Here is a 20,732-nt window from a genome sequence, read left to right on the forward strand (position 1 = left end):
GACAAATTGATGACCGTATTGTGTTAGTGATGAACGTGATGACTGATGACCGTCCTTCGCGTGTGTAATCAGCGTTAGTAGTGAGCAAGAGAACCTCAGCTTATTGTTCGGTGATGACAAAGTGATGACCGTGATGTGTTAGTGGTGATCGTAATAACTGTTGATCGCTCTTCGCGTGTGTTGTTCGTGTAAGTGATGACCAAGATGACCTCAGCGACTCTGCCGATGGTGACTCTACGCGGAGGAATAAGGTAAGTCATCGCAAGCTGTTTTATCTATCTTTTGTATTTCTCAAGGAGAGTCTATTTCTTATATATCTTGTGTTTCCTTAAGGAGAGTTAATTTTCTATCCACCGTGGTTTTCTGAAGGAGGGCGTTTTTCTCTTCCTTTTTTGCACCTTTCGTAAAAGTTCCCGCTGAGACAGGTGAAGGTAAGACAAGGCTGTTTATAGCTCTTCTGTTTGTCCTCGATGTTTGCGTGGCCGTATAGAGAACAAGAGCTGGGTGACCTCGACGGGGAGTTGAGTTGTTGTTGCGGTGAGCTTTTCCAAGGAAGGAAGGGAGGGAAGGGAAGGGAGGGAAGAAGGGAGACAGGGAGAAAGAAGATGTTGATGTGAGAAGAGAAAGGGAAGGTACGATCAACGGTCGTCTTTTCATTGTCTTTCGTTTGTGTTGTTTGTGTTTAGTGATGATGAGAGAGAGAGAGAGAGAGAGAGAGAGAGAGAGAGAGAGAGAGAGAGAGAGAGAGAGAGAGAGAGAGAGAGAGAGAGAGAGAGATAAAGATAGATAGATAGAAATAGAGAGACAGAGAAAGAGAGGTTAATAGTGGTGTAATATCAGTGTTCAGGAGTAATAATGATAAACTTCTACGTGATTAAAACAACTGAAGGACGGCCGGGTTGGATACACGTTACGAATTGGTTAAGCGATATAGCGGTAACGTACTAAAAAAGTCATATATATATGGGGAAACACATCTCAGGGGCCGGTACGTCGAAGTATCTAGATTAGTTAAGAAAAACACCAGGATAGCAAAAAAGAACTATGAGATCAAAGTAGCAAATGAGGCGAAAAGTAATCCTAAGGGCTTCTTTCAGATGTATAGAACAAAAACACGGGAGAAAATTGGACCGCTGAAAACAAACACAGGGGAGCTAGTAGAAAATTACGAAAATATGAGCACATTGTTGAACGACTACTTCCTTTCAGTATTCACACAGGAGGATCGAACGACTATACCGGAAAGAGTTCAGGTGTACGAGGGCGGGGATGGCGATAAATTGAGGGATATAATCATTACCAGGCAAGTAGTTCAGGATGAGATAGATAAGCTTAAGAAGAACAAGTCGCCAGGTCCTGACGGGATATTTCCGAGGGTATTAAAGGAGTTAGGTGATATAATCAGTGACCCACTAACCGACATCTTTAAGATGTCGGTAAATACTGGCTATGTGCCGAGCCTATGGAAAGTAGCTAATGTGACGCCGATTTTTAAAAAGGGGGACAGGTCAGTTGCTTCAAACTATCGCCCAATTAGCTTAACATCGGTTATAGGGAAGATGCTGGAGTCCATAATAGCCAGGAACATTCGGGAGCATCTAGAGAAACATAGCTTAATTCACGACTCGCAGCATGGGTTCACGAAAGGTAGGTCATGCCTCACCAATCTCTTGTCCTTCTACAATAAAGTATTTGAGGCGGTTGACAGAGATGAAAATTATGATGTAATCTATCTTGATTTTAGTAAAGCGTTTGACAAAGTTCCTCACCAACGACTGTTGCTTAAATTACAGGCTCACGGAGTAGAGGGTAAAGTTTTGAACTGGGTCAAGGCGTGGCTTAGCAATAGGAAGCAAAGAGTGCAAATCAATGGTAAAAGATCTGACTGGGGATGTGTTACGAGTGGGGTCCCACAAGGTTCGGTATTAGGTCCACTTTTGTTTATTATTTATATCAATGACTTAGACACAGGAATTAGTAGTGATGTTAGTAAATTTGCAGATGATACCAAGATCAGTAGAGTAATTGAGTCGGATCAGGACGCTAGTATTCTCCAAGGTGAACTCAACAGATTATATGACTGGGCGGATAAATGGCAGATGGAGTTCAATGTAGGGAAGTGCAGTATTCTGAGTGTAGGTAGGAACAACCCCTCACATAACTATTGCTTAAATGACACTCTCATAAGTAGGTCTGGGTGCGAGAGGGATTTAGGGGTCTTAGTGAGCTCTGATCTCCGTCCAAGGGCACAATGCATTCAAGCTAGAAATCGAGCAAATAGGGTACTGGGATTTATTTCAAGGAGCGTAAGCAACGGAAGCCCCGAAGTCTTCCTCAAACTATATTTAGCATTAGTTAGACCTCATCTTGACTATGCGGTTCAGTTCTGGTCACCCTACTATAGAATGGATATCAAAATGTTAGAATCGGTGCAGAGGAGGATGACTAAGATGATTCAGGGGTTGAGAAACTTGCCATACGAGGAAAGACTCAAACAGTTAAACTTGCATTCTCTAGAAAGGCGAAGGGTGCGTGGAGACATGATCGAGGTTTATAAACGGATGAAGGGCTTTAATAAGGGAGACATTCATAAGGTTTTATTGGTAAGAGAACCGGGTAGGACACGAAGTAACGGGTTTAAACTGGATAAATTCAGATTCAACAGGGACATAGGCAAAAATTGGTTTACTAACAGGGTGGTGGATGAGTGGAATAGGCTTAGCAGTCATGTGGTGAGTGCCAATACAATTGTCACATTTAAAAATAGACTAGATAAATTCATGGACAGCGATATTAGGTGGGGTTAGATACACGGGAGCTTAGTCAAGTCAAAGGCTCGTACAGGGGGCTACGCCTCTCTTGCAGACTCCTGCGTTCTTATGTTCTAATGTTCTTATATATAAGTGAAAGTGGTCCCTCAGCGTTGCCGGCAAAGGTGTTGGAGAGGCCTCAGGTAGATCCATGAATATTAAGAGCGCTCAGGCCTGCACGCATTGACTCATTCATCGGGCTGCATAATTAACAGGTAGGCGCCGCGGTACCCTCGCCGGTAAGGTTACGCCGCTTGTTTTGTAGGGCACGCCTCGGCCAACATCTGCGGCGGGTGAAAGATTTATCATTACACCTTCCCGCCCAGGTACACACGAACGCACGAGAAAGGTGACGGTGTTGCGGTAACTTAGTCTTTACGTAACACAACAGTAAGGAAGATGAAATGGTGACGTATGTGTATTGCCTCCTTTTCCGACCCCCCTTCCCTTCCTAACCCATGGTCATCTCCCACCTAATCTGAGGTTTTTCATTGGGATATTTTTTGTCTTTTTTTATTGCGACCCAGATATGTTTAAGTATTTCCCCCACACGATGTTTTAATTCTTCCCCTAATGACAGAGTTTTAAGCCTGCCCTTTGAATGTATATTAAAAGCTATGTGCCTCCCGCCCTTAGTGTCAATCGTTGTGAAGAAGGAAGTGAGTGGTTTCCCGCGACCCATATTGTGAAGGAGCATAACGCAACCTAACCTAACCAAAAGCTAACCAGTCCTAAACTTTCCTCAAGCGAATCGTAACACATAGAGGAAAACATCACTGACACACGACCCATTCATCCCCACCTATCCCCAACACTCCTCTCCACCACCGTCCCTTCAACAGGTAAATGCCAGGTGTTGTAAAGCATCCTAACGCAACCCAAACCTAACAAAAACTAAACCTCTCAACCCATCAGCAACAAATAAAGACATTACTGACAGCCTCCTTGTTCTACACTTTCCTCATTCTATCCACCCTCCTTCCTTCAACAGGTGAATGCCAGGTGCCCACTCCCAAACAGGTGTAACGATTGCGATGGTTTTCACTTTTCATTTCCAGTGCAACACCTCGGTGCCTCTGTGACCTTGTTCCGTCCAAGGTTCCCCAGTTGTTGTGTTGTTGTTGTTGGTGTCATGTTCGTGTTGTTCGTGTTGTTGTCTTGCCGTGTGACGCGTGTTTAAAATGTTCCATACTTACCTGACAAGTGTTTCCAGGTGTGGCGTGGTGTTCATCCCTCTGACTGGATGTTCCCTTACTTTTTTTTTTTACTGATTGTTGTGTTGGATGTTTGCTCCGTGGATGTTTCTAGTTACTGCCTCCTATCATTTATTTCTAGTATGTGTGATTTAAATGTTCGTTTTATTTACGTCGTCAGTTGAGTCGGTTTATATGTTTTTGTCCAAGGAGGTGTTGCGCAATGTCTCTACTTAATTTGTATTTACTTATTTTTTATTGGATCTGCCGTTTTCTGTTTTCTGTCTCCTTTCTTTCACCTTTCACGTATTCTCTCTTTTCCTTTTTCCTTTTCTTTAATATTTTCATGTATTGTTTTGTTTTTTTCGTCTCTTTAAATCAGCTACTTTTATTCGCGCACACACACACACACACACATACACACACACACACACACACACACACACACACACACACACACACACACACACACACACACACACACACACACACACACACACACACACACACACACACACACACACACACACACACTCAAAGGTATCAACTCGGGCAAACTTAACCATATCAGCACACACATAATCTGATTATTCTCTCTCTCTCTCTCTCTCTCTCTCTCTCTCTCTCTCTCACAGAGAATAGGCAGTTGCAAGTCTTTACATTCGGGTTTGATTCCTTATGAAGAAGCCGAACACACACACACACACACACACACACACACACACACACACACACACACACACACGTATACGCCACAGCAATCGACCCCGCATTCAAGAAGAACAAAAAAAAACTAAGAAAAAAAAACTAACAAGCTCCCGCCGTCGACGCAATGAAGACCAAACTTCCATCAACATCGCTTGGCTTCGTGTGTGTGTGTGTGTGTGTGTGTGTGTGTGTGTGTGTGTGTGTGTAAGGAGGAAATAGGATTGATAGAGAAGTACAGCAATGTTTTTTTTGTAAGCGTGTATAAGTTATCGTATTCAGGCTGTAATTATGAACACCTAGAGAGAGAGAGAGAGAGAGAGAGAGAGAGAGAGAGAGAGAGAGAGAGAGAGAGAGAGAGAGAGAGAGAGAGAGAGAGAGAGAGAGAGAGAGGAAAGATCGTTAATGGGAACCTCATTTATTATAGCATCATTGTATTATTTCCAATATCACCACCACCACCACCACCACCACTACTACCATCACCACCACCATCACCACCACCATCATCATCACTGCTCCATTTCCCACATCCCTACTCGAGAGGCGGAAACCATTAGTCTGGAGGGGCAAAAAAACGTCATACGAGTCACCCACACGGCCAATCACACACACACACACACACACACACACACACACACACACACACACACACACTGATGATGATGATGACGATTATAATGATTAGGTGACAACTGAAAAAGAAAATCGGTTCATGCAACGTTCATAATGTATTTCACCGTTTTATTATAATTCATAAAGAACGTTATCTCTCTATAGACTTAAAGATTAATGTAAAATGGGGAGGAAGGAGAGAAAAAGGGGGGAGGCGGGATGAAGAATAGAAGAAAGGGAATGGAGAGATGGAAAATAGAAGAGAGGGAAGGAGGGAATGGAGATGGGATAAAGGGGAAAGAGAAGGAAGAAATGGAGGGAAGGGGATAGTTTGGGATAGGAGGAAACGAAATGATAGGAAGGGGAAGACATGATATATTGAATAAAATGTGGAAGAGGAGAAAGAATGAAGAGAAAGATGATGGAATGGAAAATGAGAGAGAGAGAGAGAGAGAGAGAGAGAGAGAGAGAGAGAGAGAGAGAGAGAGAGAGAGAGAGAGAGAGAGAGAGAGAGAGAGAGAGAGAGAGAGAGAGAGAGAGAGAGAGAGAGAGAGAGAGAGAGAGAGAGAGAGAGAGAGAGAGAGAGATTAACTTTTAAGGTGATTGTACTTCCAGAGTAGAGTTACCGAGGAAGGAAGGAAGGAAGGAAAGGGTGGGCCAGTCTCCTCCTCTTCTTCGTCCTCTTCCCCTTCTTCCTCTTCCTTCTACTTTTCCTTCTCTTTCCTTCACATTTTCCCCCATTACTTCTATCCATCTTTTTTTATCATTCTCTTCCCTCTCATCTTCTTCATCCTTCCCTCTTCTTCACCTATTGCCTATTTACCATTTGTCTTGTCTTCAGTTCCCTTCTCTCCTTCCTTCCTTCCCTGTCTCCTTTCCTTCCCTCTTTCTCTCCTTTTGCCACTTTTTCCTTTTTCCTCACTCTAGCTCATTCCCTTCCTTCCTCCCTTCCTAACTTCTTTCCCTTCCTTCTTTCCTTCCCTCTTTCCATACTTCACATCCTTTCCTTTTCTCCCTCCTCCTTCCTTTCCTCACTACACGTTACCCTTCTTTTCCTCTCCTCCATTACTCTCTGTCTCCTTCCTCCAGTCATTCTCTCTCTCTCTCTCTCTCTCTCTCTCTCTCTCTCTCCACCATTACCGTGGGAGGGAGCACAGTGGGACATCAAGAGAGGGGGGGGGAGGGGGAGGGGGGGCGTCGAGTAGAGTCCCATCCCATAAACTAGAAGAGTTTACATGAAAAAATAAACTCTCCCTTCCTCCTTCCCTCCTTCCTTCTGTCTCTCCGTTTCCTTCCTTCTCCTTTTCTTTCTTCCTTCCATTCTTGCCTTGACCCCATATTTCCATTCGACCTTTTTTAAGTTTGTTTATCCTTTCTATTTTTTTTATTATTTTTTTTATTGACATGTTCTCTTTCCTGCTTTCTTCCTTTCTTCCTTTCCTTTCTCCCATCCATTCTTCTTTCCTTGCGTTCTCTCTTTCTTCCTTCTTTTCATCTTCTTCCCTTTCCTTTCTCACTTCGCTCGTTCTTTTCTTCCCTTCATTCTACATTCCGTTTTTATCCTCTTCCTTATCTTCTGTTTCTTCCTTATCCATAATCCATATCATCCTTGTATTCCTTCCTCAAATCAATCTCTGTATTTTGTTTTATGTATATTGGTCAGTTCTACTCTGCATATCTTCAGGCATAATTGCTTTTCTTTCCTGCTTATTTCGTTTCTCCATTTCTTTTTCTTTCAGGCTTCCTTTCTTTATCTCTTCTAAGTCTCTCTCCTTCTCCTATTTCAAATGTTCTTGTTATCTTTCCTCCATTATTCTTTTTCTTCTTCATCGTCTCTTCCCTTTTGCTTCCTTGAATTATCTACCTTTTCATCCTCTACGACACACAGGTATGACTCCACTCCCATAAGAGAGAGAGAGAGAGAGAGAGAGAGAGAGAGAGAGAGAGAGAGAGAGAGAGAGAGAGAGAGAGAGAGAGAGAGAGAGAGAGAGAGAGAGAGAGAGAGAGAGAGAGAGAGAGAGCAAAAAATAAACCTTCCCGGCTCTCAATTGGGCAGGTGAATGGCCTCAGGTGTGCTGTAGCGAAGCCAGGGAAATACAGGTGACTTTACCGGGGAGACCGAGTAGGGGGGGGAGGGAGATGGAGAAGGCGGAAAGGAGCAGGGGGCAAGGATGGTAGGGGGAAGGGGGCAGGGGAAAGGGCACAGCTGGCTAGGTGGGGTGGGGGTGGGGAGGTGGCAGGGAGGCGCCGCGAAAACCATTCAAACGGAGAAACTTTAAGGAACGAAAGGGAAAGTGTAAACATAGGAGAAGAGGGAAGGAAAGGAACGTTGGAAAAGGAGGAGGAGAAGCAGGAGGAGGAGGAGGAGGAGGAGGAGGAGGAGGAGGAGGAGGAGCAATATTATGGGGCAAAAAAGAACAGCTTGAGTAGACACTGGACATAACACAACAATGGGAAGAGGAACGGAAAGGGTGGGAGGACTGTCAAATAAAGGGAAAAAGAATGGGGTCGAGGGAACAATGGACAGTGGAAGGAAAAGGGAGAGGAAAAGGGAACGGGAGTTAGTGACAATAAAAGGCGAAAAGGATGATATTTAAGGAGGTAGAGGCGTCAAGGGAGAGAGGAGAGTAAAGATGATGAAAGATTAGCAAGTGTTGTAAGTGGCGTAATGTGTAAGTAGTGTGTGACTCGTAAGTAGAGACAGACAAAAAAAAAATGGACAGAGACAAAAACATGCATAGACAGACAAAAAAAAAATGGACAGAGACAAAAACATGCATAGACAGACAAAAAAAAATGGACAGAGACAAAAACATGCATAGACAGACAAAAAAAAATGGACAGAGACAAAAACATGCATAGACAGACAAAAAAAAATACAGACAGATATAAACGAAGCACAAACAGACCCGATCTTGAGCTAATATTAAAATTTCTTCAGTAATTAAAGTCAGACATAAACGTATAAATGAGGGATTAAATCATTGACAAGGGATTAGCAGGCAGTCAAGTATTGTGATTACGAGAAATAAAGATCAAAGAATATAGTGAATACAAATACAGTGATCCATTCAAAAAGAAAGATATACAGTGATTCGAAAACGTACTTCTTATTGCTGAACACACTCTGCACCACCTTCTAGTTAAAAATAAAAGATAACATCGAATTCATAAGAGAGAAATAAGTAGAAAGAAGACAAGAATACGTGATCAATAATTCAAACGTAACTAATTAGTCTTCAGGTGAATAAAACTTTAACATTAATTGGTATATTTTGCGAACAAGCTCAGGTATGGACACTTGCACAGGTAGCGGACACTTGATTACTTCTTCTACGTCTGTCATTGAAAAGAAAAAGAAAACGTTGAATTTCAGTTAATAGTTGAACGCTGAGATTTGTGCAGGTAATAACAGGTAGACTCGTATGTAAGGTATTAAGAATCTATTGAAGCTCATTTTGATTAAGGGGCATGAATATATTATGATGCGAAGGGGTGGAAGAATAAGAGGTGGAGGAAGGAGAATATAGGAAAGAAGAAAACAAAGAAGTAGAAGAAGATGAAGAACAAGAGAAAGAAGAAATAGAGGATAAAGAACAAAGAAGAACAAGAACGAAAACAAAAAAAAGATGAGCAGAAAGATCCATTACCAAGACAATGTGTAAGAAGAAAAAGATAAACAAGAACGAAGAAAAAAATAAGAAAAAAGGAGTAGAAGAAAAAGAAGGATAAGAACAAGGACAAAGAAGAAGAAGAAGAAGAAGAAGAAGAAGAAGAAGAAGAAGAAGAAGAAGAAGAAGAAGAAGAAGAAGAAGAAGAAGAAAGTGAAAGGACACATAACCAAGACAATAAGTAAGAGGGTTGGTTTAGCGCAGCACAGGTGAGTCTACGAATAATAATCACAGGTACATCATTCATTTGGTTCCTCTTCGTCGTAGTACTCAGAAAAAAAAGAAAAAAAAAATCTTGGGCTTCATCTTTGCTTTGTGCCATGAATAGTTTAGCGCAGCACAGGTGAGGCGCCCGAAGGTAAGAAATTAATCACCTTTACCTGTCCACGTAGCTGCTGAGGGATGACTAATTGAAGGTATTCTCGGCAGGTGTGGAGTGTGTGTTTTATGCTCTCTCTCTCTCTCTCACGCATTAACTCACTTATTAAATCACTCATTCGATAACTTGTTCGCTAACTTACAAAGCCACTCATTCACTTCATCAATCACTCACTTCTCTTTGTATCCAACTTTTCTTCTCTCTCTCTCTCTCTCTCTCTCTCTCTCTCTCTCTCTCTCGCTTCTCCTCCCCTCCATCTCGGGCTAATCAATTTGGCGCCAATCACGGTAAACTAATCCTTTTCCGCCCGCCTCACCTCGCCGCCCAGGCTGTAAGAGCAAACTCGGTAGAATTAGCAATTTTCCGCTAACTTCCTCTGGGACCCCGAGTTAGCGAGTTGCCGCAGTGTCGAGCAGAGAGCGCTAAGTTGTGGCCAGGTAGCGGTGGGGTAGGGGCGTGTGTGTGTGTGTGTGTGTGTGTGTGTGTGTGTGTGTGTGTGTGTGTGTGTGTGTGTATAAGGTGTCGCGCCGGACTTCGTTGGAGAGGTGAAAAGTTAGCGGTATTAATAGTTTTTTTTAGGGTTATTTTTTTGTGGATTTTTTTTTTTTTTTTTTTTTTTTTTTTGGGTCGTCGTCGTCGTCGTCATGTTGGCCCGTAAGTGGGTTAGGAGGAAGAAGAGTCCATTATGATGCTAGGGAAGAGGAGGAAGGGAAGACTTTGAGAAGGAGGAGGTAGTGGAGGAGATAGAGGAGAAGGTGGAGGTGGAGGAAGACTTCATTATTCTCCAAAGAGGGGAGGGAAGTGAGGTTTGTTAAGGAAGGAGGAGGGGGAGCAGGAGGAGGAGGAGGAGCAGGAGCAGGAAGAAAGGAGGGAAGGAAGGAAGAAAATTAGGGGGTATGAATTTATTATGATGCAAAGGGGTGGAAGAGTAAGAGGAGGAGGAAGAAGAAAAAGAAGAAGAGGAGGAAGAAAAAGAGGAGGAGGAGGAGGATGAGGAGGAGGATCCATTACCAAAACAATGGGTAAGGGGGTGGAAGAAAGATGAAGAGTCCATTATGAGAGAGAGAGAGAGAGAGAGAGAGAGAGAGAGAGAGAGAGAGAGAGAGAGAGAGAGAGAGAGAGAGAGAGAGAACACAAGAAGAAGGTAGGATGGAAGGGAGGTGGAAAGGGAGTGTAGAAGATGATCGAGGAAGGGTCCATTCTATCACTAATGGGGGTAAAGGAAGGTTCCAGGAAGGGTCCATTACGTTTTGAAGGGGGAGGGAAGGTAAGAAGGGTGGTGGTAGTGGTGGTGGTGGTGGTGGTACTGGTGGTGGATGTGGTGGAAGAGAGAGAGAGAGAGAGAGAGAGAGAGAGAGAGAGAGAGAGAGAGAGAGAGAGAGAGAGAGAGAGAGAGAGAGAGAGAGAGAGAGAGAGAGAGAGAGAGCAGTAATTTGATCAGTAAGAAATCACTCAGGATGATAGATATGGGTCAGAGTCCATTATTATTAACGCACAAAGGGGAGGGAACTACGCGAACTGATCTCACCTCACCTCACCTCACCTCACCTCACCTCACCTCACCTCACCTCGCTTCCCCTCACTTCAATTTACTTTACTTAATGTCTATTCACTTTATTTTACCTTCTCACAACTCGTTTCACCTTACCTTACCTTAGCTCATCTCACTTAACATCACCTCAGCCTCACCTTACCACCTTAATATCACCTCTGTCCTATCATGTCATCTCACGTCATATCACTTTACTTAATTTCACTACGTTTTATCTCCTCGAAATACCTCACCTCATGTTCCCTTAACTTACCTCGCCCTACCTCATCTCAACCTTCCCCCTCATCACCTCAAGTCGTTTTACCTCATCACTTCACTTCATTTCACTATACCTTCTCACAACATTATACCTTCACCTCACCTCACATTACCTTACCTTACCTTTCCTCACCTTACATCATTGCCTCACCTCATCTCAACCTCACCCCAGCTCACCTCACCTTACCTTCTCATCTCACTATACCTTCCCTCAGTCACATCATATTACCCCACCTTATCTTACCTCACCTCATATCCTTAATCTCACATCACCTTACCTCAACCTCACCTTATCTTACCTTCCCTCTACTTACCTCTCCTCACCTCACCTCACCTCACTTCACTACACCTAATCCTCACTACAACCAACCCTTGCCAATAAACTAAACAAGAATCAACGGAGAGAATGTAATCAGATTAAAGAACATGAAACTATTTATTCATATCGGGACCCAACAACGAGAACGCGAGGTAGAGCGAGCGATCGAGAGAGAGAGAGAGAAAGAGCGAAAGAACGCGAAAAAGATAAAAAAATAAAGAAGAGGGAGAGAAGCGAGCGGCGTAAAATAGCGCTAAAGGAAATGGAAAAGGAGGGGGAGAGAATGAAAATGGGGCGAGAGCGAGATAAACAAACACAAAGAGCCGCAGAGAACAAAGATTAGCGGGAAAGAAGAGGCGATAGACGGGGACGGCAGCGGGAAACGAGGATACAGACGCCTGGGTGGACGGGTGAAGGGAGAGATGGATGGCCCGGCAGACACACAGCTCGATAGACGGAGATTGATAGATAGAGAGGCAAGAGATAGATTCATATATTGTCAATTGGTATATAGATAGATGGCCTAGCGCATATCTCAATAGACTAACGTTACATAGAAAGGCCATAGAAAGACTGAAACATAGATAAACAATTAGATAGATGGTCTGACACATACTTTGATGGACTAATACACTAAAAGAAAGACTCGATGTTGAAAATTTGACTTAAACGAATAAATAGATGGGCTGAAAAACACTTCAATAGACTTACATAGAGAGATAAGCATATAAAAAGGAAGCTTGAGATAGTCAGATAAAATTAAATAGATAGATTGATGACCTGACAGACACACCTCGATATAATAACTTAGACATAGGAAAGGAGAACTAGAGAGTGAAAGATTGATATGTAGGGAAACAAAGAGACACACTTCCATGGACTTATCATTAATAGTTAGACACTTAAAATGGAAGGCTCGAGGTAGATAGATTGATATAGGGATAAACAAGTAGATAGAAGGCCTGACACTGTTCCATAGACGACCAGATAGATATACATATGAAAAGGGAGGTTGTAAATAGTTATAGATAAACGAAAAAATAGATAGATATACAGACGCACAAATAAATAAATGACCTGATACACATTGCTTGATAGATAACATAGACATATAAAAGAGAGCATAGAGATAAAAAGATAAACAAATAGATCAATGACATGACATAATCTTCAATACACTAACACTGATAGATAGACATATAGAAAAAGACTAGATTTTGATAGATAGATGAATGGATAAACAAACAGACTGATAAAATGACACAGTCGCTCCGATACACCAGCAGAAATAAAAAAATACATAGAAAGAGGTTAGAGATTTACATATAGATAATTAAATATAAATAAAAGCACACTTATTCACACGAGCAGGCAAATTAAATATAGCTGAGCAAATTAATTGACTGATCGATTAAAAAAAAGACAAATGGATAGATATTAATAAACGTTGAAAATATTAGTGTGTATATAAGTTTTCGGGAAAGTTGGGTTCGGAATTTCTAAATTAAATGTAATTACTCCTCTTCCGTTACGGCCCAAAATAGGATAAATTAATAAACTCGATTCATGCAATAATTTAATGGAACTCCCCCTTCCCAAAACCGGCGAAAGGAAGCATTGTGAAAACAGACAGACGGAATGAAGCAAAGAAAAACGATTGATGGTTATGGACACGCTGATACGAAGGGGAATAAAAAGGAAAACGAAAAGAAAAGAAAACAGAAAACTAAAATATATGAGAAAACTACGTATATTTGATTGACTCATTGATTAAGAGAGAGAGAGAGAGAGAGAGAGAGAGAGAGAGAGAGAGAGAGAGAGAGAGAGAGAGAGAGAGAGAGAGAGAGAGAGGACCCCGCCCCAGGTGTGATCAGCCTGGCAATGGAAGGCTAATTGAAAGGTTAATGAGATGAGGGAAAGAGATAAGCTGTGATAAATTGACGGGGGTGACGCACACACACACACACACACACACACACACACACACACACACACACACACACACACACACACACACACACACGCACACACACGGAGCGACTGGTACACATAAACTTACACAAGACAAACAGGCACACAGTCAATACACTCAAACACACAGAGACACACAGCTAGGTATACACAACTAACCCAATAGTTCTCATACACATACACGCACGCACGCACTCAGATACGAGCACCGGAGCGAATTTGATTATCTATCCATTTATCTATCTATCTGTCTATCTATCTATCTATCTATCTATCTATCTATCTATCTGTCATTTCTGTTTCTATATCATCCTGTCGTTGTGTATTTATTTCTATACAGCATTAAGAAAAAAAAAACATTTATAACTTTATCTATCTGTATGGTTTTTTTTTATCTCTTATACAAAAAAAAAAAAAAGAATGGAAATAATAGGTAACAAATATATCTGTATCAGTTTCTTTTTTCTCGAGACAAAAACTGAGAACTGAGAACACACACACACACACACACACACACACACACACACACACACACACACACACACACACACACACACACACACACACACACGAGCGCTGGGAGTCTAATTTCCTGGATGGGGAGCGCCGCCCTTCTGACGTCACAAGTGTCAACAAACTTTCGCCGTCTGAGTCTCGCCTCCAAGATACAGCCTGACTTTGACCCCCCCCCTGTCCCCCTCCCTCCCCCCTCTCCCCCCATCTTGACACTCCTCCGTTCTTCGCCCCCTCTCGCTTCCCTCCCTTCCCTTCTCTCCCTCTTTTTTCTTCCCTTCCACTTTCTTTACCTTTTTTCCTCATACCCGTCTTCATTTTTGTCCTTTTTCCTTTCTTATTTTTTTTTGTTCTCCTCCCCCTTTCACCTATCTCTCCCATCTTGACACCCCTCCTTTCCTACCCCCCTACTCTCCCTTCTCTCCCTTCCCTCCTCCTCTTCTTTCCTCGCTCCACTGCTTTCTTTACCTTTCTTTTTCTCTTTTATCTTTTTTTTTTCGTACTCTTCCCCCGTCTTCCCTCCTTCCCTTCCCCCTCTCCCTTCTCTCTTCCTTCTTCCTACTCTCCCAATGTTTTCTTTAACTTTTTTTCCTCCACTTTACCTTCCTTCCCTCTCCTTCCCATTCTCCTCCTCCTCTCTTCTACCTTCCCTTTTTCTTTACTTTTCTTCCTCATACTCGCTTTAATATTTTTCATTTTCCCTTTTTTTTGTGCCCTCTCCTCTCCCTCCCTCTCCCTCCCTCTCCCTCCCCTCCTCTCCTCCTTCTTTCTTCCCTCTCTCTGCTTTATTTACCCTTTCTTTCTCATACTCCTCATATTCACCTCCCTTCGTTTTATTCTCTTTCTCTTTCTCTTCCTCCACTTTCCTTTCCCTCCCTCTCCCTTCTCCTCCTTCCCCGGTGGTTTCTTTACTTTTCTTATATTCATCTCCCTCTCTGTTTCTTCTTTTCTCTTTCTTGTTTTCCTTCTTCCTCCATCATTCCCCCTTTTCTCCTCTCCTTACTTTTTACCCTCTCCTGCTTTCTTCATCTTTCTCATGTTCACCTCCTTACATCTTTTTTTCGTTTTTCTCTTCTCTTATTTCACCTCCTCACCTTTCTTTGACCTTTCTTACCCCTTCCGTTTACCCTCCATGCCTCCTTCCCCTTCCCTTCCCTCCTACCCTTTCATTCCTTACCTCCCTCCATTCCAGTTTTATTTTTTACCTATTCCTTTTAACCTTTATCCTTCATGCCTTTTCCTCCCTCATCCCCTTTCCATTATCTCTCCCTTTTCTCTCTCTTCTCTCATGCCTTCTTACTTTTACTCCTCTTCCTGGTCTCTTTTCCACTTTTATCATCCCTCTTCTATACCTTCCCCTTTCCCCCTTCCTCAAATTCACCTTTAATGCCCCTTTACCCTCCCCCCCTTTTAAGTCATCTATTCCCTTCTCATTTCCTTTTAAACCATCAATATTTTATCCTCCTCCTCCTCGTCCTCCTCCTCTACTTCTCCTTCCTTCTCTATCTTCTCCTCCTCCTGCCTTTCTCTACTTCTATTTTATTCTTCACTAATCCTTGACTCCCTTTTCCCATCTTTCTTCTTTTGTTTTATATTCTCTTCTTTGCCTGATTCTACTTAACCTTTTTACCTATCTTTTCTCCTCTCCCTTTTTCTTCCCTTATTTCCCTGTTAACCTTTTCTTTGTTTCTCTTCCTCCTCTTCTTCCTCCTTTACTATTTTTTAACCCTTTGCCATAACACACCTTTAACCTCTAACTCCTTTCTTTCCTCTCATCCCTTGCTTTGCCTCTCCTGTTTCTCTCTCTCTACCGCTGCTCCCCTCTCCTTTCTTCTTTCTCCACTTTTCTGCCTTTCCCCGTTCTCCCCCCTTCTCCCTCCCTCTCCTCCCAGCAATTGCATCTGCCTCTCTCCCTTCTTTCTCCACTTTCCTTCTCTCTGTTCTCCTCCCTGCTTCCGCCATTCCTCCGCTCACTCCTACAATACTCTGTGACTTTGTTTACATTTATGACACTCCCGCCTCCCCCTCCCTTCACCCCTCCCCCCCTCCCCCCAACCCTTCTTTTCTCTTCCTCCTTCTTCCTCCTTCTCTGCCTTACTTTCTTTCTTTCTTTCCCTTTCCTTTGACGTCCATTGCTTAGTTTTGCACTTCTTTTGTTTTTACGTTTTACTTTTCTCATTTCTTTTTCTTTATTATTTATCTTTCTTTTTTATGTTGATTTTTTTGTTTATTCACTTTCTTTCTCACGTTTTTTCTGTCATATTTTTTTTTTCGTTTGTTTTGTCTTTTTGTCTTGTCACAAATTATTTCTTCCTCTTCCATATTTAATTAAGTCTACGTCTTGCCGTTTCCCCATCATTGTGTTCGGCTATTTTTTTTTTATTCATTATACCTAACCCTTCCTTTATCCACCTTTTATTTGCCATTTTTCTCATTTGTACTCCTTCTTTCATTCCTTCCCTCCACCCCTTTCACTGTAGCTATCATTTCTTCTTCCTTTATAACCATCTCCTTCTCTTCCTACCTCCAACAGCAGAAGCAAGAGATAGATAGATTGATAGATAGATAGATAAATAGATATAGAGAGATAGATAGAGAGAGAGAGAGAGAGAGAGAGAGAGAGAGAGAGAGAGAGAGAGAGAGAGAGAGAGAAACAAGACCATACCTAACTTTACCTGAAAGAAAAAAAAGTTTTTACCTGGTCTGACTCAGCTCTCTCTCTCTCTCTCGCTCTCTCTCTACCTGTGTGTGTGTGTGTGTGTGTGTGTGTGTGTGTGTGTGTGTGTCGACGTCGCTGAGTATCCCGAACTTTACTTTTCATATATTTTTTTTTTCGTTTTCCCAAGTTTGAGTTTTCGTATTTTTTCGGGCGGCGGTTAGCGAAGGTTATTGCGCTATTAAGGCCGCTGCGTAACATTCATTAGCCCAAACATGAGCGAAGCAATAGGAGAAAAAAGAGCGGCTATCGGATCGGCCCGGAGAGAGAGAGAGAGAGAGAGAGAGAGAGAGAGAGAGAGAGAGAGAGAGAGAGAGAGAGAAGGAGCTAGAGCTATCCCACCCTCAAACCTCAAAATACATAACTACGACGAGAGAGAGAGAGAGAGAGAGAGAGAGAGAGAGAGAGAGAGAGAGAGAGAGAGAGAGAGAGAAGCTTCGTTCCGGTCTGACGAAGCGAAACGAAGCGGATCTCGGTGTTTTAAAGGATTCGAACGTCTGTCTTGAACTTTGAACTTTTGCTCCGCCTGGCTCAACTCGACCACTAATCCGCCTTCGACTTAATCCTCCCCCGCCCCCCTCCTTCCTCTCCCACCTATTAGCTCCCCCCTTCCCCCTTTCCTTGGCCCCCTCTTCCCCCCCCCCTAAGAAGGCAGGAAGCAGATAGCCACCGTTCGAAGCTTCAATGAATTGCTTCGTGTTTTGACTCCTCTTCCCCTTCCTTCCTCCTCTTCCTCTTCCTCCTTTATTTTTTCACCTTTCTCCTTTTGCTCTTCCTCTTCTTTCCCTTTCGATTCCCCACCGTCTTCCTCATCCTCCTCTCATCCCTCCTCTTTTTCCCCTTCCTTGTCGTCTTGCTCTTCCTCTTCCTTCTCTTCCTCTTCCTTCCTCCTCTTCCTCCTTTATTTTATCACCCTTCTCCTTTTGCTCTTCCTCTTCCTCCGCTTCCGATTCATAACATTCTTCCTCTTCCTCGTCCTCTCCTTTCCCAACCTCATTCTTCCCTCCTTAACCTCTCTCTCTTCTTCCTTCCCTCCCCTACCTGCATCCTTTTCCTTTCCTTCCTTCCCCTCACCTTCTCTTTCTCTCCCTCTTACTCTTTGTCTCTTTCCTTCTCTTCTCTCTTCCTCTTCCCTGATCTCTTTCCCGTCCTCTTTCTTACTCTTCCTTTTCCCCACCTATCCACCTTCCCTCCTTACCTACACCCTTCTCAGGACTTTCCTCTCCCCTCTTCTTTCCCCTCCATCTTCCCCCTCCTCTTCCTCTACCCTTCTTCTTACATCCACCCCTCTCCCCTCCACCCTCACCCCCACCCCTCCATCCTCTTGAGCCTTCATTCTCTTATTCTCTTTATTCTCTTTGCAGTGAGAGAGAGAGAGAGAGAGAGAGAGAGAGAGAGAGAGAGAGAGAGAGAGAGAGAGAGAGAGAGAGAGAGAGAGAGAGAGAAAGGTTATCCGTTGTATATTTTTCTTTTGTTCATTTCTTTCTTTAATATTCTGTGCATACTAAAAAAAAAATCATGCACACTTCTTTCATAGGGAGTCCATTTTTTTTCTTTTTGTTTTTGTTATTGTTTTTTTCTTTCCGTCTTCCTTTGTAGTGTTTCCTTGCAAAGTTTGGCGGGACGAGACGAGGAAGTTTTTTTTTTTTTTTTCGTCGACTGTTTCGTTCCTTTTGTTTATTTGTTCGACTGACGGACTGACTGACTGATGGACTGACTGACTGATGGACTGACTGACGGACTGGCTGACTGATGGACGGACTGAGGAACGGAGTGAAGGTGATGAGAAAATTGCCTTAGTTTTCTAGGTGAATTTTGAGTTTGTACCTGTTTTCCTCCTCCTCCTCCTCCTCCTCCTCCTCCTTCACTTCCTCTTTTCTCTGCACTGCCTCCACCTCGCTCCTCTTTGTCATCGTCATCTTCCTCCTCCTCCTCCTTATCGTCATCTTTTTCCTCATCGTCATCCTCATATTCCTCTTCCCCCTCTTCGCTCGCTTTCTTGTCATCGTCACCATCTTCTTCCTCCATATCCTTATATTCCTCTTCCCCCTCTTCGCTCGCTTTCTTGTCATCGTCACCATCTTCTTCCTCCATATCCACATCTTCCTCTTCTTCCTCCTCCTCCTCCTCCTCGCCCTCCTACTTATACACCTGCGATTAAGTCTTTCCGAAATAGTTATAGGGAAGTGTGTGTGTGTGTGTGTGTGTGTGTGTGTGTGTGTGTGTGTGTGTGTGTGTGTTTACAGCTTTACGATATGAATGCCTCGTATAATTGCGGTTGAGGTACATTAAATTTAATTTTCTCTTTGTGTTTTATTAATATTTTCATCAGACATACCACAAACCTTTATAATTAAGCCCAGTTACAAAATACCACAATCATAATAGTAATAACGATAAGAATAATAAAGGTAAAGAATTCGCTCACGTGAGCAAAAGAGAACCAAAAATGAATAAAATCAAACATCCGAAATTTTAAGACTCACAAATGAAAGGAAGAGAAGACAGCGGAGGCGGAGGAAGAGAGACAAGAAGTGGGACAAAAAAAAAGTGCGCAAGGAAAGGAGGAAAACGGAGAGGGGCAAAAAAAGGGGCAAGAGGAAGGAAAACGAAGGAGGTCAAGAAACGAAGGCTGAAGGTGGAGCTAAAGACATGAAGAAAGGGACAGCCAGGTGTAGGAGATGGAACAGGTAGCACAGGTAAAGATAGTCGGGTGTAGGTAATAATAATAATAATAATAATAATAATAATAATAATAATAATAATAATAATAATAATAATAATAATCAGGTGTATATGGAGGAAAACAAATAGCCAGGTAGTACAGGTAGGCAGGTGTAGGAAGTCAGGTGTAGGTGGAAGTAACAGGTAGCCAGGTAGAGGCGGCCAGGTGGAGGTGGAGACAGGTAGTGATGGGCGGGGTCTCAGGGCGCCTTAATTACTGTACAGAGTTACGGGGAAAGTTACCTGACTCACCCACCCCCCCTCCTCCTCCTCCTCCTCCTCCTCCTCCGACTCCTGGATAATGACCGAGTAGTTGATGATCGTACTTTTCTTCTTTTCTTTCTTTTTTCCTCTCTTTTCTGCCTTTATTTTATTTTTTTTATTCTTCCTTCCTTCATTTATTCATGCTTTCTTAATTACTTGTCTTTTTCCTTTCTTTTTTCCTCTCTTTTCTACCTTTATTTTATTTTTCATTCTTCCTTCCTTCCTTCATTTATTCATGATTTCTCAATTGCTTGTCTTTTCCTATTGTCTTTCGTCATCAGCTTTTGTCCATCTTTTGTTCCTATTATTTTTTTCATTCATTTTTCTCACTTCCCTCCTTCTTCCTCTCTTCTTTTATTTACTTTTTCCCCTGTTTCTTTAATTTTTCTTGTTGACTTTCGTTTTTCCGTTCTCTCCTCCATTTCGTACGTTTATCCTTCTTTCATTCCCGCTCTTCTTTTTCATTCTTTTTTCTCATCTCCAACTTTCTTCCTTTCTTTCATCCTTTATTCAACTTTTTATTCATTTCTTTCCTTTTCTTATTGGCTTCCGTTCTTCCTTCCTCTCTTCTGTCTCGAGCGTTTATTCCTCTTTCGTCTCTGCTCCTCATTTTAATTCATTTTTCTTCATTCCCTCCTTCTTCCTCTCTTCCTTATTCGCCTCCTGTTGCTCGCCTTTCATTAACTTGAGCCACTCACCTCCTTCAGTCATTCGTCTTTTTACTGTCTTCGCTCCTCCTCCTCCTCCATTTTTCGCCCTCTTTCTCCTTCATCGATCATTGCTCCCTTCTCTTATCTTTATATCATTGTTTTCTTCCTTGTTTGCTTTCCTTTATCACATCTCTCCACAATCTTATCTTCATTATCTTCCCTGTTTTGCATTTTCTTTCTTATTTTTTTTTGTCTCTTGTATTCTCTTTCTCCTCCGTTTATCTCTTCCTCGGCTTTCTCTCGATGTACTTTTCTTTCTCATTTTTTAATTTATTTTTTTATTTATTTTCTGTTTATTTTCTTTCCTGACGTGTTGAAGTTGTTTTTCTTGT

The 20,732-nt window shown here is 42.4% G+C and overlaps 1 protein-coding gene and 1 long non-coding RNA gene across 5 annotated transcripts in view; both read right to left on the reverse strand.

Moving 5' to 3' along the window:
* Positions 1-611, reverse strand: part of LOC127008135 (uncharacterized) — a 1,120-nt gene extending 509 nt beyond the window's left edge. Inside the window, exon 1 of the long non-coding RNA XR_007760821.1 lies at positions 95-611. This is a non-coding gene — a long non-coding RNA (uncharacterized LOC127008135). The remainder of the gene's footprint in view (positions 1-94) is intronic.
* LOC127008133 (irregular chiasm C-roughest protein-like) overlaps positions 1-20,732 on the reverse strand; it is a 120,287-nt gene that overhangs the window by 43,588 nt on the left and 55,967 nt on the right. The gene's annotated exons all lie outside the window — the stretch shown is intronic.

Source organism: Eriocheir sinensis, chromosome 37 (genome assembly GCF_024679095.1).
Source record: "Eriocheir sinensis breed Jianghai 21 chromosome 37, ASM2467909v1, whole genome shotgun sequence".
NCBI lineage: Eukaryota > Metazoa > Arthropoda > Malacostraca > Decapoda > Varunidae > Eriocheir > Eriocheir sinensis.